We start from the raw sequence: 18,095 nt of genomic DNA on the forward strand, positions 1-18,095 counted from the left end.
ATAATTCAGTCATCCCCAAGTATAAGGTCACTACAACAAAAAAAGACCCATACATATCTTTGGTATGAACAACTGATATTTGGTCCACTCTTAATTTAATTCTAATGTATTTTTCAATTTGGAAACAAACACTTCAAGTTTTGAATAATTTTACCAAATGAAGTTGTTTGGAAATCTGCTGTATTAAGCAGAATTACATCCAATTAAACATATTTTTACTGACATGCACCTACTATACAATAGAATACTTACTCAATAAATCTGAGTTCAATTTAACTGAAAATAAACCTCTGTGAGGTTTAACTGTGTTACTGTTTTTCTCCTATCATCTCCTAATATACTGCATATGTAAAAGGCACTGCATTTTGGTCAGCCTTCAGTGGATAGAAATATTTTTAAAAATTTATTATGATTGACATCATTCTGACACCAGGGCATTACATATATGCATTACATATATGCATTAATGCAAAAAACATTTTAGCATTTGCTTATTAAGTTCTTTTTATCATTAATGTCAAAAGCATTTAAATGTGTTAGAATTAGAATTTAAAATTTCCAACCTCTCTAAGGGTTTTACACAGAGTAGAAATCAAATACAATACCAAGTATTACCAAGTAATAGTCTTCTTATGGAATTTGCCATTATCTTTTATTTATTATATAGCTAAATGCTATTAAGGTGGCTTTGATAACCAGCTACTAGCTCCTGAAGAGCCTAATGTACAAAAGAATTGGAAGGAAGTTTATGAGAGTTAAAATTGCAATAAGCAGATGTAATAAAAAGAAAATTAGCAAAGAAAACTATACTTTTAGATGTTAAGAAAATGGTCTAACAGTTCTGCTTAGTGGACTGTGAAATATTCTTCCTCTGTTGGTGGAGTTATGGAGTTACTCTCATCTGCTTGAGTTATTAAAAATACGAGTGGACAAAGCTCTGGAGAGGCTACAAAGAAAATGAAGTACTAGAGAGACCAAACAAGCTGACTTAAATGGTCTTTTCTACCTTTCATTTACATTTTTCTATTGAATTAGAAACAAAAAAGAAAGATGTAAATGACTCATATAAATTATAAACATTTGAATGCATTAAAGCTTTACTAGTCACCTAAATTAGTTTGATATTCCGTTTCCAGTGATTTGTGCAAAGGCATTTATAAATTAGCCTACAATTAGTCACAAACACTTGTCAATTGTAAAATACAGCTGACTATATAGACAATATAATCCCAACTAATTTTAATATATTATTACATTTACAAATTAAAACATTAACTTATATATGTTAATAATATCCTCTACAGTATGCAGCAGATGAAGTATTGATTATTTAGTTTACCTAAACATTGCTTGTATCTAGAAAAGGCTCTTCTTTACAAGTGCATACCTATAAAAACTTCTCAGAAAATTTTTCTGTGACTTCATTTTTTTTCCCTGAATTAGGGCAGCAGAATTTGATTCTTAGAGCAAATCTTGATGCCATAAGCAAAACCTCGGTAATGTTGCCCACATGATACCAACAGATAGGATTTGTGTTTACCCCCTGCATCGATGATCTTGATGGTTATCTGCCATGCAAATTACATGAGGTCTTGCAATTTAGCTAATCTGTTACAAGCAGAGACAGAGTACATGCCTAATCCCATTTCCATGCCTGAACAGATGTTTTGCTGCTGTAACAACAGACAGTGGTTGAAGAAAGCACTGTGAGTTCTCCACTACTTTTGCTCACTCAGCAGAGGAATCATAGCTCACATTGCTTCTAAATCAAGAACATTTGTATAAACTCATTGCATAATACCACTTTTTATGAAATGCATTTAAACCTGTTTCAAATTTATACGGATATTTAGATGACTAAATAAATGTTTGTTCATCATATACTGATATAAATTATGCATCAAGTACTGTCCTTCATCTGCTCCCAAGTAAAGGCTACCATGGGTATATTACTCCAAAATTTCAGTTTGTGCTGGTTTCCCAGTCAAAAGTCTAACTCTGCTCAGGCTTTGGCACAGGTAGTATGACATGTATTTTTTGCTTTCATAATCATGACCTCACATAACAGCTACATTTCAGTGTCATCATGAAATAGCAAAGGAAGAGAGACAGAATTTGTACAAGAACTGGCTTGCTATCAGGGAACACAGCCAATCCCATTTATAATCAAGCACTTAAATACATTCCTGGTTTTAACTGTATGAGCAGTTCCCTTGAAATAAAAGTAAATATGTAAGTAGAGGAGGTAACCATGAACTTTGCTGTTCTCATAATCAAATGGTATTTTAATATTTATAGCAAGTGTTCACAGAACACAGCAACCAGAAAGGTATGTAAAGAATTAAGCTTTCATAAATCCTAAAGAAGGTTAGAAAAAAAGTTGCCCAGCCTGAAAAATCTTCCCGATGGAATGCTGTATCATCTCTCTGGACAGCAAGCCTGCATTTTAACATACTTGGTGTATTTTGTTTTTTCTATTGTCTTCACCTGCCTCAGGATGCTTGAGGTCTCCTGTGATAATTTTATTGTTATACCTTTGCGCATATGTGGCTATGGGCAACATTTCTCGAGAATGAAGTATGGGACTGCAATAAAATGCAGAAAGATATAGGGGCATGACCACACTGGGAAACTAATCTAATAAGATGCCTCAAGGAAATGAAAAGGAGACAGACTGTATCCCTTGAGCAAACCTGCTTTCTCCAAGAGTTTAGGAAATCTGGTTAAATCCCTTCTCTCTGTATGAATATTTTAACCTTTATTCGGAAGTATGGTGGCAAAGCACTCAACTAGTGATACTACCGTAATTTTGAGTAAAAATCTGTTTGAAAGAGATAACACATACATTTTAAAATAATGTATTTCTGGTTTCCCTTTTGAAAATAACATCTCATTACTTAAAGTACTGATTACCTAAAGAAGCCTAAAGAAAATCTGTGGAGGCACGAAAAGTCCCAAGGAACTGAAAAGACCTAATGCCTGTGAGAGGGAAGACAGCAGGAGGTTGCTTTTAAGGAGAAAAAGTATTTTATTTTATATTTTTTAATAAAAAATATAATTAATACAGGTAAATATTTTATTTTTTCTGTAAGAGATGTAAAAGTAATTTGTATATAGCTATGGTTCTGGTATATGGCTACAATTAAGTTGTTACAGTATAGACTACTGTACTGTATGCCAACTTTATTAGCTGGTACATAGAAAAAGGGCAACTGCTAAATCAACTTTTGTCCTACAGTTCAAACCCCTAGAAACATGGGGCAATTAGAGGGATATGATTTCCCAAATAGAATTAATCTTACTGCTTATGTTATGTTTTTATCTTGCATATTTGGCCAGAATAAAGCCATACACAAATAGTATATTTGTAGAAAGGTTACTAAAAAAACTACCTACTGTCCTACAATGTAAGCAAAACTCTGCCATAAACTAACTAGAAATGACATTGAAAAAGCAGAAAAGAGTGATCTTTCAAAATAATCTTTAACATAACAAGCTTTAACATAAACAGCTGTTTCCCCAGAAGTCCACACTAAGAACAAGGCTAAGCTATGGACAAAATCATACAAAATGGTTTGTTCTATTTTATACAGGACTCTTAAGAAGAAATTTTTACATTGACAACAATGAATTAATGCTAAATACATCTGTATTCTAAATAAACTCAGTGCAGAAGAAAGGCTCTGTGACATTTCAACCATTTCAACACCACCTTTTTCTCAATGCATACCAACAGCAAAAACCAAACCAAAACAAAGAAAACTGCAAAATCTTCAATATGAGGATGCAAAAAGATGTTAGTACTGGTAACTGATAGGCATGCAGCATATTTGGTTCTGTGCTGACTGTAGACCTCTCATAAAAAAATTTAAAAATACCCATTTCAGACATGAATGGTGAAAGTAGTAGTAGCTGCTGGTTTCAACCCCACGGTCTTAAGACAAAATAGCCCCTGTGGACCAAGCTGTTAAAAACAGATTGGTTCTATTTTCACTTGCTTGAGGACACAAAACCAGAACTTGTTTTCTTTGCATTATTTTGCACAGGAGTAATTTCCATCATTGCCATAGACAGACCCTGACTGCAAATGGAAGGCAGTAAGCCTGACTTTGACCCACAATAAAATCATGGAGCCCATTATCCTGGAAGCCACATCTGAAGGACACAAAGATGACTGGGAACAGCCAGCACAGATCTACCATGTGCAAACAAAGGCTGGTCAACCTGATTGCATTTCTGTGATGAGATGACTGACTCTATGGACAAGGGACATATAAATATTTTTTTTTTTTTCATCAGGAGAGTACTGAGAAGAAGTGCTATAGATTCTTAAAGATGAATGCTTCCTTTTCCAATCCAAAGACGGAAACATTGGTGTGTCAGGGTAACAAAGACACCAAAAATTACCAGGATCCCTTAAAACAGAAGAAGAGGTGCTGGAACATGTCCAGAGAAGGGCAACAAAGCTGGTGAGGAGTCTGGAGAACAAGTCTTATGAGGAAGGGCAGAAGGAACTGGGGTTGTGTAGCCTGGAGAAAAGGAGGCTGAGGGGAGACCTTATCGCTCTCTACAACTACCTGAAAGGACGTTGTAGCGAGGTTGGGGTCAGGCTCTTCTCCCAAGTAAGAAGAGATAGGACAAGAGGAAATGGCCTCAAGTTATGCCAGGGTCGGTTTAGGATGGGTATTAGGAAAAATTTCTTCACCAAAAGGGTTGTTAAGCACCGGAACAGGCTGCCCAGGGAAGCGGTGGAGTCTCCATCCCTGGAGGTATTTTAAAGATGGTTAGACGTCGTACTGAGGAACACAGTTTAGTGGTGGTTTTGCCAGTGCTAGGTTGACAGTTGGACTTGATGATTTTCAAGGTTCCTTCCAACCTAGAGAATTCAGAATTTATATCTCCTCATTCTATGAGGAGATATAAAAGGAAATTTACATACAATCTTTTTAAAACAGATAATGGGGTTGGGGCGTATTTAAACAAGTGCCTAATCCATGACAGCTGTTACTCCAAGCTGCTATGGCATCCAGGAGCTTAGTCACTTTCAGAGATGACAGTCACTAGTGATGACAGTGAAAACTGAGATCTAGACAGCATTAAATATAAAGGGTATAACCTTGAATGATGTGAGGTACACGCAAGCATCAACCTAGAGAGGTAAGAAAGAAACAATCTTTTTTGAAATCTGCATCGTATGCACGGCTTATGAACATCTTGCTTTTTGAAAAAGCTGGATCTTGGAGCATATCAAGGCTAAAGAGACAGTCACAGAATGCAGAATCACATACAGACCAGATGCAAAGTTCACTTAATGTTTTGCTGGAACAGCTTGAGATGATAAACTGGCAGAAGCTAGAAAACTCACTTTATTAAATGTATATTTACTAATTACTCAATTATTAAATATATATTTACGAATAGACAATTATAGCCTATTACATAATACTATGCATATAATTGTACATCTAGAATATATATATTATTAATAATATCACAATCACTTATTAACTATCACTTATTATTCCAAACTTCTAATGAATGAGTTGGGTTTGGCAAATCCAAATTTCACAGAGTAAATAAAAATCAGGATGTTGAGATGCTGATTGTCAAAAAAGCAAAATTTTAGTCAGTTCTTAGTCACATGGGACTATAAGAGAGTGGGTAAAGACAGAAGGAGATGTTTTCACAGCAAGGGAATTTAACTGTTTAGCCTGTTCAATTGTGGGATCAGCCAAGATAAGAGACTGCTTCTTTGGAGAATGACAGAAAGTAATCCTAAATGATGTGGGAATATACCCTTTTGCAAATTTAGCTTTGTTCTTCTCGCCAAAGGACTCTAGCTACTGTATTCTTCTGATTAATAAATACTGACTTTGAAAAGGCTGCTTGATGGTCTGCAAATACTTGCTGAGACAAAGGATGACATCTGTGACAGAGGTCTATACTCATTCTGCCACAGAGGGAAAATGTTGAAAACAGAGGTCCTAAGCTGAAGAACAATAGAATTGTGCGTTTTGCCCTTTCAAAAAGGATTCATAAATTTATCAATTGGAGAGACTAGACATCAAAAAGACTAGAAGACCGGAGGAAAGAGGATGCCTAATAAATGCATGACAACATGTTACTTCTGTGTCATGCACTAAAGAATTTCACACGGTTTGATGGTGAGAACAATGACTACTTAAATCACAATTCAGTATAACAACTCTTCAGTTTCCACAAACTTAGCAGCAAATAGAATACAATAGATACATTTTTAGTACGTAAAATTGAATCCAATGGAGGCAAACAAGCCAAATAAATACTTACTACAAGACAAAAAGTGCTTACAAAAATAAAATTTTAGGTATACAATCTGAAAATGGAAAAAAATGGCTATTGAAAGTTTTGGTTTTCATTGTAAAAATCCTAGTGTACAACTGTTCAGTACTTAGCAAGAGGGTAGATATTTGACTGTTCACCAAAACACTTAAAAAGTAACTGGCAATAAAAACAAATATATCATACAGCATTAGGTTTTACACCAGACAGTTTATGCACTTCAACAAACATCTGCAGGCAGTACTTTTTAACTCCCAGAAACACAAACAATGCATTTGAAAGATATTGATACAGTATTTAAAGTTCTGTAGGAGTACAGGTTATTTTTCATGAAGAATGGCATGTTTATTTTTCTAACTCAGCCAGTTCACATTCACTTTTCTTACTCAGTCTTCTTGCAAAATGGTAAGTGAAGACTGGAAAACCGAGATTCATGCAATAGGGTTAGAATTGTTGCATAACCTTGTAAAGTCGTATGCCTAGGAACTAGGAATATGGGCTTGACAGAACAGCACTGAACAGAATAAAAAAAATTCTGTGGACTTCAAGACACTATGGATTATGTTATAAAAATGCAGCTAGCAGAGTGAAAGGGCTAGGCAGGACAGAAGGTGAGTGATCACGTGAAATATAACACACTTGGAAAGAAGAGAAGAATAGACAAGAGAATGAAATAAAAAAAGTGAAACAAGAACTTCCTACATATTTCCAAGAAATTCCTACATATGTTTACATAAACATATCTGTATAGCCCACATAAATCCACGAATATATGAAAACACAGATTACTAAAATTCTTTACAGCCCTGGAATATCACTGCCTGACACATTATATTTCCTCTATAGCTACTTTTGGACTTTTTTTTTCTTTTCTTTTTTTTCCTGAAAAAAATAATAAAAGTTGGCATCAAACATTTTATTTTGCTTGCCCCATGCACACCGTTAATAATTTGGCTGTGCAGTGAGCTGCTAAAAATGTGAACAAACAAACCACTTCAATGCCAAGTCTCAATATACCCCATAAACCGTCACACATCCTGATTGCCAAATTTGTCTGCAAAAGACATGTTTGTTTAATAGTGGTCTGGCGGCTACTTCCCACAGCCTTGAGGATGACAGTTTGAAAGACACTATTTTAAAAAGAGAAGATTCAAGAAGTCAAGATTCCAGAAAGAGGAAATTATTCAGCTTCAGATGGTAACAAAAAAATCAGAATTAGTCTAAAACACACTGAAGAAATGGAGATATGCTTAGGCTTATATTAGACCAGCAATCTGAAAAACAGCAGCAATAGTAGACATTACCTAGTGATGTGACTGACATACTACTATGACATTTCCACAGCGGTAAAAAAAAGAAGTCTGAAATCTATGAAACTAACATTAATACAGCTATTATATTTAGAAAGTTTCTCTAAACACCTAGAGCTGGTGAGGCCACACCTCGAATACTGTGTTCAGTTTTGCGCCCCTCACTACAAGAAGGACATTGAGGTACTGAAGTGTGTCCAAAGAAGAGCGGGGAAGCCGGTGAGGGGTCTGGAGCACAAGTCTTATGAGGAGCAGCTGAGGGAACTGGGGTTGTTTAGCCTGGAGAAAAGGAGACTGAGGGGAGACCTTATCACTCTCTACAACTACCTGAGAGGAGGTTGTAGCAAGGTGGGGGTCGGTCTCTTCTCCCAAGTAACAAGTGACACAAGAGGAAATGGCCTCGGTTGCACCAGGGGAGGTTTAGACTGGATATTAGGAAAAAAACCCTTCACTGAAAGGGTTATTAAGCCTTTGGAACAGGCTGCCCAGGGAAGTGGTTGAGTCATCATCCATGAAGGTATTTAAAAGACATGTAGATGTGGCACTTAGGGACACGATTTAGTGGTGGACTTGGCAGTGTTAGTTTATGGTTGGACTCGATCTTACAGGTTTTTTGCAACCTAAATGATTCTATGATTCTGTGATTCAAAAGCATTTGGACAGCTATAGCTATGGGACAACATAGCTCTTCCCAAACTGAATCTGAGCACCAGCAACATTTTTTTGAAGGCAGTCACCAACCAATGTGATTACACAGGAGTAATACATATAGTGCAAGTATAGTGGGAACAATGTTGTTTCTATTTCCACTGCTACTGGGGGAAGACCAAGTAGGAGAGGAGAGGCTATGAAGCTAGGACACAGCAGGATGATACAAATATAGGCAGCAATAGTATCTATTTTACAACTTTAAGCTTGTGCAGACTTCTTATCTAATTATGCCTGACTACATTTGTACATGAGTGTTCAAGACAGCTCTGGGAATACCATTTGCTGTTAAAGGCTTTGCAATGATCAGCAGAAGTACAAGCACTCAATTTTGTGAAGAAGAACTGAATCTTCACAAACAAAGAAGACTGGACACTCATAGAAGAAGGTGCAAAGAGGGTTCATGCAACGAATTCAAGGTCCAGATTAATCTTCCAGCTGTGCAGTAATACATAACGGAATCACATGTATATTTGCCAAAATACATTTTAAGCCGTTGTTAAGATGTAATCCTATGTCCCTTTTTTAATTAAAAATAAAATAAGATTGAAATACATGCTTTTATACATAATCGATAAGTATTTATTTTACTTTGATCAACCCGGGAACTGATATAATACTTTTCTTAAAATTGCTGAGTTAAAATGTATTCCTAAAAGTATCTTTTAGATCTTTAAAGATATCCAAAAAGGCCAATAAAATTTTATGCAGTGGCTGACAGACTGCTCTGACTGTTTCCTATTGTGCTGATTGTTGCTTAAGTCCCAAATCACAGCATGAAGTTACATACTGCATGTGCTGCAACAAATCTATACAATCAGGGAAGGACAGACTGTCAGCCTCAATTTTGCATTTTTCTGTTTTTGTCAGCATGTATCACTCCACAGCTCAACATAAATTAACTTTAACACAGGATTTTGTGTCTGTTAACATAACATTTATTACGTTCCAATGCAGTTATATTGTTCTGCTTTGGAAAACACAGTCAGACAAAAGTGATGTAACTTGCCATTAATTTCATTATGACTAATGAAACTGAGGTTGTTCATATAAATCAATACAACTGGATGCTGAGAGTGAGTACAACTGACAGGGAGAAATGAAGATAATTTAAAAAGGTTCCATACTGTGAATCATCACAAACAAGCTTGAAAAATAATGAAGGAACTACGTTCAGTGAACTCATTTTGAAGATCCTCACTGTTAAATATCTGAAATGTGTTGTGAATACTCTAGTACGACAGCTAAAGCCGAGTTTACATGAAAAAAATGAATTTATCTGTAATTTCTTAAAGAATATTTCAGTGCAGTCATCAAACTGCCTTAAAATGACACCTACAGTACATCTGCAAGATGTTTGTAGCTGAACAGTTACACAATCTTCCTCAGAATAATAACATTTCCAGCATTAATTAGCTGTCCTGTGTAACGAATAGAATGAAACTTCATAAAATTAGCTGAATGTAATCACCTAAGGAACTCTTTAAACAATAATTAGCATGACGAAATGCAAACAGAAAATGTTAGTTCCTAAGGGCTTGAAAAATACTTGTTTTATGAAGTATTTCTCCAGTGTACTTCACATTTAGGCATCTAATCTATTCCCTTAATAATAAAGGCCATTTTCTTGGGAACTATACAGGAAAGCAGTTTAGCACAGTAGAATCTTTTCTCACTGACAAAACTGGGAATCAGAAAATACAGAAAAGTTTATGCCAATTAGATAATTTCTACGCATTAATAAAACCCCCAAATTACAATATAAATATGGTTTCAACAAAATAAAAATGCACAGCCATGTTGCTTGCTAAAGCCTCTCCTTATCTAAGCTGCTTAGTGGGCATTAATTTTCCTTTTGGATGCTTAACATGGAAGCGTCTTTCTTTTATGTTGTTATGTAAGAATGCAATGGCTTACCTAGCAACTTCATTCATGTCACCTTGTTCAAAAGAAACTAAAAACTGAAATAAAAATCAAGTTTTTAATGAAGTAAAAATATTTTTTTTTGATCAGTCAGACAAAAGAATTGGCACGCATAAAGACAACACTACTTTAGAAGACAAAAATTTCTCCAATTTTGTATCAGGTACTAATTTTTCCGAAAAGTAGAATGCCTTAATACTGAAAAAGATACTCCTTGTTTGCAGATTGGGATATAACCAGTGGCCCAAGTATAAGGTCAACCAAAGCTGACTGGGAGCTACATGGTTCAGTAATAAAGTCCGTTTGTGCACCAGCTATTTCTTTTCTTTACAGATTGTGCTCTCATGGCAATAACAATTTTTGATACACAAAGTATTAAATTTTCTTTATGCAGGTTTGAAAATCATATTAAACACATTTGCCATAAATGATAGGCAATGTCTATGAGTACTATCTGTGATAAAACCTAGGAGGAAGAAAAAGGTCCCTGACTAATTGTAGGTATGACATTGCTCAATAATGTTTGGAAATTTCTAATGACACTGCATGTGTTCATTTATGCATAGATATACACAAATTAATAAACTACTGAATGCAAGCTAAAGTGAAAGTCATCTTAGTGATAATAGTAACAGTCACATAGAAACACACCTTAAGTCAGAAAACCACTGGAGGTTTCAAGTTCTGGTATCTTTACTCATTAATAAAGTTTGAAACTTGCACCCTAAATATGGTGCTATGAAATATCTATTGGAGCTACATTTAAGTCTTTCAGAAAACCCTTTGTTTCACTTTGTCACAGGAAAAGTCCCCCCCTTCAACAGCGGTATCATTCAGATAAATGGGTCCAAAATCTTGCCTTGTTTTCTGTAAGAACAATCTTTCTGGGAACGTCAAAGCAGTCTGTTGCGTTATCAGGTAAAATTTTTTAAAAATTAAGAAAATGTTAGCTCATGGGAACGGTCCAAACATTCAAACATTGTTCAGATGAAAACTGGTATACATGGAAACTTGACAGAGAGTGGAAAGCATCTATCTATAGCACATCTGCACCAGTTTTGAAATGTTTTCTTGATGTGTAAGCAGCCACACAGGCTGAAGAAACACATTTGCTCCTTTCTGTCAGAAGAATAATTCGATTCAATGTTATTTATACTTTTGAACATGAATTTTTTAATTTTATGAGGAAGAACGTGGTGAATCACTCTCTGTTTTGTAATCTAGAAGGGTAAGCAGTTGTAATGTTAGCATAATAGTGACCATAAAAGTGAAAGCTTAACTGCTACTAACTGAAATTTCCAGATACATGATATCAGCAGATAATTTCACTTTTCTTTGGCTTGTCCTCTGACAGCTTTAACAGAGACTGTACTGCTCTACGTTCCATTACAGACCACTCGGTATACACGTGGCAGGGCCTCAGTCCTCGCTAAATGTTCTGGGTCAAGAAATTTCAAGTGTATGCATACAAAGGCACTTTTCTTGCGAGAGATATGTTGGTAAGTTATTTCCAAACTCATATCTAATTTGCATGATACTGAAATTCCAAAACTATTACTATTTAGTCAAATTGTACGTTCACACAAGCTACTGACCAGGCATGAAGGAACCCAAAAGAAAAGCAGAGTATAATGACATTCAAACCCAAATCCATAGTTCCTCTTTTCTTTAACAGTAAGAGGAAAAAAGGCAAGACAAACTTCTGCCAAGGAGTTAAAGAAGTATTTTTTCCCCTCTCTCTCTACTAGCCATCAGTTTCTGTGAACATTTCTCAGAAATATCAACAGTGCTGCTACAGATAATTTTCAACACCAAACACACCTTTGTGCATGTAGTGTAAAAAAATAATTTTGATCCTTGCAATAGATCAATATCTCTGTTTTTCTCAGCATTGCTTTTATTCTAGATGTCTTTTGTTCTACTATATTGCAGACAATACGTCCCCAAACCTGAAATGGACTTCCACCACATTTTGTTGTTATTGCTTTTTGCCTCACTATCTCTGTCTTCAATCATATTGACAGTAATTGTTTCAAAAAAAAGTTTAAATTTCTTTTCATCCAAAACAGTACTTGTGCCAGAACTCTGTGCTTACTGCTGTAAACTTCTATCCCTTGCACTTGATTGTTCAAAAAAATATGCTGCTGCATAGAACCTACCTTGTAAAATCCATTATTAGCTAGGACATCAGTCAGGACAAGGCTAGGTAACAGCATCTTCTGCTAAGTCTACATGTGATAACTCTTCTTCCGGCTTTCTGAAGCCAGCCATTTCAAGTATTTTCTGTCAATTCTATCTGCTACTTGGTTTTTAATTTCAGCCCTTTTGTTTGTCATACTTAGGAAAATCATAGCTTCTACAGCATTAAGTAATGATGAAAACCAAGTGCTTCATCTGTAAATTGAACAGTAAAATTCAACATGGAATCAAACCCAGAAGAATGCTCAAACCCAAAAGAACAATGAGTCTATACTATTAACTACTGATTTATTTCCAATGCAAGTGACACTAAAACGAGGATCATTAAAAATTATCCATAAACTGTCTTTTTAATTTACTTTGGCAAACAAATTATATCCACAAATGTGTTAAGTTGCAGAATCACAAAGGAAATGAGTAAGATGTTGTTGAGAGACTACAACCATATACATTTCAGAGATGTATGGAATACTTATCTTTTAAGAATGGTAAACTGAACAGAAGCCATAATTCTCTTTTACTGCACTCCACAACATAGCCACGTTAAAAATTCAGGAAACTGAAGCTGCTTCACTAAATCAAGCCTTATCATGCAGGGGGGGAAAAAAAATATTCACATATAGAAAAAGTTTCATACATTTACATCAGCCAACTTTCACTAGTGGTGAGAGACACAAACTCCATTATGGCTGATGCTCTCCATTTACCCACTAATTTGCCACCAACTTTTTTGCCAGCAAACTGCTGTAAGCAGAAGAAATCTGCAGAATTTTTTCTCCCTTGCTATTGGCCTATTACTATTCAAAGGATGATAGATCCATGACAAAGAAGGCAAGGAAAAGAGAAAAGAATAAAGCTAGCTAGAGATTTGGAGATGTCGAAGTTTCTCTACTCTTCTATTTTCCAGTTTCCACAGACTTTATGACAAAGTCACTCCCAAAGCCTCCAAGAAGACAGAAAATTCCAGCAAACGAAATCCCCAAACTGCAAGACCTCTTCTCCAGTCTTCTGAACTTTAGTGAAAGTGATGAAAAACATACTTTACTTTCACATAACAGTTTCAGTGAAAAAAGCCCCAGCTCACCCATATTCTTGTTTTCTTCAAAATGGAGTGCATTTCTGACTGATGATACTGGAGAATGGCATTATCACATACCATTAATATAACTTATATTTCTTTACTGAAAACCTTTCATTATGATGACAAGTTAGGAATTCAGTCTTAAGCTGTAATTACAGGTACATCACTAAATCATGGTCTCTTTTTGTCTAAGAATTCCTTAAATTTTCCATGCAAATTGTTTTAAATAAATATTCATTTTCTGGTATGTGTATGTAAGTAGAAAGTAACCTTTCCTCCTATTCCTGTCTCAAAAAGCTAAACAAAACAAAACAGATTCTTTTTTCTTGGCAAAAATTACACTGAAAGTTATAAGAACAGTAGATAAATTGAAAGGAGACAAAGTCAGAACCATGTCATAAACAGATGCCCCCACTAAATCTTGATAAATAGCACAGTACAGTGTTGTTTAATTAATCCAGTCATGTTCAAGTATATCTTGTTGTATATCAAGTTATACCTTGTTTGCAGTTTTAAACTCAGTAAAGGAGAAGCAGAGTCACAGAATCATAGAATGGGTTGGGTTGGAAGGGACCTTGAAGATCATCGAGTTCCAACCCCCCTGCCATAGGCAGGGACACCTCCCACTAGTCAAGCTTGCTCAAAGCCCCATCCCGCCCGGCCTGAATTACAGGCAGAAGACTGAATTATACCCGACACAAATTTCCTTTACTTTTCTAATAGCCAGAGTTGACAGCATAATACAAACTGAAAATAGTACAGCCAAGACAATTAACAGTTTTAACAGAATTACACTGTAAATCTGTCATAAAAAAAATTAATCATTTTGTTTATAATGTGAACTTTTCCTCATATTTTTCAAATGCAACAATGAGCCAATCCATATTTTTATAATACTAGTCAATTTATGACTGCATGATTTGATTAAGAGGGAATCAACATAGATTATCTTTTTGTTGGAATAACGCAGTGGTTTTCAAACAGTGTTTTGTGGACTGTAGGAATCTGCAATACTTTTGAAGGCTCCATGGAAAACTCAGATGTGACATACAGTAATCTATGCGTATTTCTAAAATGTCCACATTTCCATTAGAAAATTTTTAAGGAGCCACAAATTAAAGATGGCTGAACACCACTAGTGTGAATAAATAGGTACATTGATGTAGGTATATTTACAAGAACAGTGCCTTTATATGTTGTATAAATGCATTAGAGGCCTAGAAGAGTTTGTTCACAATTTTATTACCACATTTAAAGCAGCAAATACACCATAATATATATATCAAAGATGTTAATTTTAAACAAAAACATGCATTTATTAAATGCACAAATGTATAAACATAATAACCAAATCTGCATGGACATCTTAAAAAGATTAACAATACACCCACAGAATCAAGTGCTTCATCACGTGGCTCAAAATGTCTAAAAATTTAAAAGAAACACTCCCTGCCCCCAAGCCTTTCACAAACACCCACTCCTTCTTTAAAAAGACTCAACTGAAAGATAAAAATGTGAACATTACACTTACAAAGACAGGCACTCTATGGTTCATTGGGAGATTAAAGTCCAGGATACTGAGATGTTGAATGAAATCATCAGTCTTTTACAATGAGATACTATAATATCTTTGTCTATTGTAGTTGTTGGAAGTTAGCTGTTGAACTAAATTTAACTTACAGGCCAGAAGATGCCTAGAGAAATTATCTGTAACAAAATCATACGAGGTCTTACAGTAAAATCAACATCTTGAATGCAGTTAAAAACCACCTAAAAACTAGAGCATGCTCTGGAGTACATAGTGCAAAGCTCTGCTGAGAATTCATTGAAGGAGCAGGCAGCAATATTCTGTTCTAGTCAGAATTCTACAACAGGTTGCAGACATAGCTTCAAGAAGAGCACATTGCCTTAGGATGCTCTCAAGTCAACAGATGAAGACAAGAGTTAATGGAGTGGAGATGACAGCCAGGAAAAAAACTGAAGCGTCCTCACCAAATGTAATTCCTGCTTGTTTACTTCTATTTAATCATTTCAAAGCAGAGAACAACTGAAAAACTTTCACATACAGAACGCTTTACCAGCAAATATAAGTATCATTTGGTATAAAATCAATTATCTGAGCACTTCTTCTAAACTAATTGCTTTTGCTGAAAATGATCACTTTTACATTCTATAACTTGATAGCTATGTAGGCAGCCCTCTTCCATATCTCTGTCCTTATACACCTGAATTAGAAAGAAATTTCTTCTTTCATCTCAATGAAAAATGCAAACTTGACTTTAATTGTTCAGGTTCTGTTATAAACCAAGATGTAAGCATCTTCCCCACTGACTAAAGGAAAACACCGGAAGATCTTAGAGAAGGGAGTGCATTAACTGTAGAAGAAGAGTTACTTTATTATGTTGACCAACCCTTGGACACTAGTGGAAAAAAAACCCTAGATTTAGGTCTGTTACCTGTTGTTTATTCTAAATACCTCAAAGATGTCAAACACTATTGGGAGTAAAAAAATCTCAGCTATTTAAGCCTCATGTTAATGGGTTTGCTGCTCAATTTTAGCAAATACAGTCATGTAGACAAAATGTTTTTAATGAGTAATGTTAAAAGAAACAATTTCTTAAAAGAATAGGTATTCTGCACTGCAAGACTTCAGAGACAATTTTCAGAAATTAAATGCATATAATAACCTGTTCTAAATCAACTGAACTGCTCACCAGTTCAGATCAATACTACACATACGACCCAGTCATCTGAAACAAGTACCTCATACAGCAATAAAACTGTTGCTGAGGCATATTTAGTGTTCACCATGGCTAAATGTTTAACAGGCCTCCAAAGCATAATCTGTCAGTGCTAGAAGATTTTGCCGCAACGTTAAGGCCATGGAAATAGCTGCATAGCTCCACTAGGAGCTGTACAAGTTCCTTGTGTCAGAACAACTAGAAGAGATGCTCTCCCGTTCCACAGGGCCCAAGTATAGCTTTCATATTATTTCCCACTTGCCTGCATTTTTAGTAAGAGGTTAGCTGATGCTCATCTCCCTAGAATATATGTTGACTGCCAATAGATTTAGGAAGTTCAGATGTAAGGCCAACTTCATCTCTGCATCCATTTGCAAACTCGATTTCTACAGGGACTGTAAACTACATGGACTAATGAATCCATTTGACATTATTCTATTTAACCTCTGAAATCTTTTAGCTACTGAGACTGTGCTCAGTCAGATAAACTTCACACACAGTTTTAGCAAAAGTGGGTTAAGCACAATGCTAGGACACCAAAATATACTGGTGAGCACAGAGAACCACATTTGCCTTAGTCATCTCTTTTGTTTTTGTTTTTTTTTTTTAAAATATGTCTGTCCCTGAACTAGGTAGACCAAACACCAGGGGGGAAAAAGGCACTGGAAAAATCATTTAATATGATTCTATAGCCTTTCACCTCAATGAGATGATGTTTCGTAACACAAAACAATAACAAGATTTGTCTCCTTTTTTGGATTTAGTAAATGTAAAATATATGGTTTTTTTGAAATGACACTTAGAGAATTTCTCTGCCATGTGGGAAATACTTCATTTCTGAAGTAAATTAACAGCTCAGATTGAACTACTATAGACCAGACCTGATATAGAAGTGGGATGCTGGTCACTGGAGTGATGGTGCCAGATGTACAATTCCCACAGCAGCAACTTGTCAGCTAATACGCATGCAACTGCCCTCAGTTTGCATAATACATTATCAAGAGATCAATGCCTAGTAGTGTTCAATAAGCACGACAAGGACCCTTTCAGTTAGGATACTTTCACAGAATGTTGTTCTCTTCAGGCAACTTTACAGAGATAATAGTGGCCATTTCTGTTTGGTTGAAGGCCTATGCTAGCAAACAACAGTTATGTGGCCAAGTGGGCAGTAGAACTAACGAAGTTTAGTATTACTGTTCCCCCAGGATTCAAGAACTCATAACAAAACCCTGTTGTGTAAATATTTTGCATTTGTGTAAAGCAATTCTGTTCTGTAGATAATGTGTACGTTATCTTTGTGAGACAAACCCAACAATTCTCCTGGCATTGATAATTTATATGAAGACTTCCAAAAGAAAATCTATGGATGCAGTCAGACAATGGCTTTAGCTCTGTTCTTCCTCAGCAACAAGTGAAGCTTATTCCCAAAGAAAAAGAAGTTGTTCCCTAAGAAGTACTCTAGAAAATCATCGCTAAGAATTGTTACTTCCAGCATTACAGGCTGGCAGGAGCATTTTGAAACACAGAGAAGCTTGCTTCAAGCAAAACGTGAGACATTTTTCATGTCTGTAAAACTTTTTTATTCTCAGTCACACGTTCAGTCCATTTTCCAGATGCACTGAAAACAGTATCTTAGCATTGCAGCACAAGTACATTATAATAGGCATTATCAGTCATTCAGACAGACGTAACCTGTCATCATCTAAAGTTTCATTCACTTCAATGGCACTATCCTGGTTTTCACCACCAAGGATATGGACATTTTGTGGCTGCATAAAATTACATTAAATACTGTATTTCTCTAAAACACTT

The 18,095-nt window shown here is 35.5% G+C and overlaps 1 protein-coding gene across 1 annotated transcript in view; it reads right to left on the reverse strand.

The window, feature by feature from the left end:
- FBXL17 (F-box and leucine-rich repeat protein 17) overlaps nucleotides 1-18,095 on the reverse strand; it is a 275,618-nt gene that overhangs the window by 18,030 nt on the left and 239,493 nt on the right. The window lies entirely within an intron of this gene.

The sequence above is a fragment of the Charadrius vociferus genome, unplaced genomic scaffold, assembly GCF_000708025.1.
Source record: "Charadrius vociferus isolate BGI_N301 unplaced genomic scaffold, ASM70802v2 scaffold272, whole genome shotgun sequence".
NCBI classification, from domain to species: Eukaryota; Metazoa; Chordata; class Aves; order Charadriiformes; family Charadriidae; genus Charadrius; species Charadrius vociferus.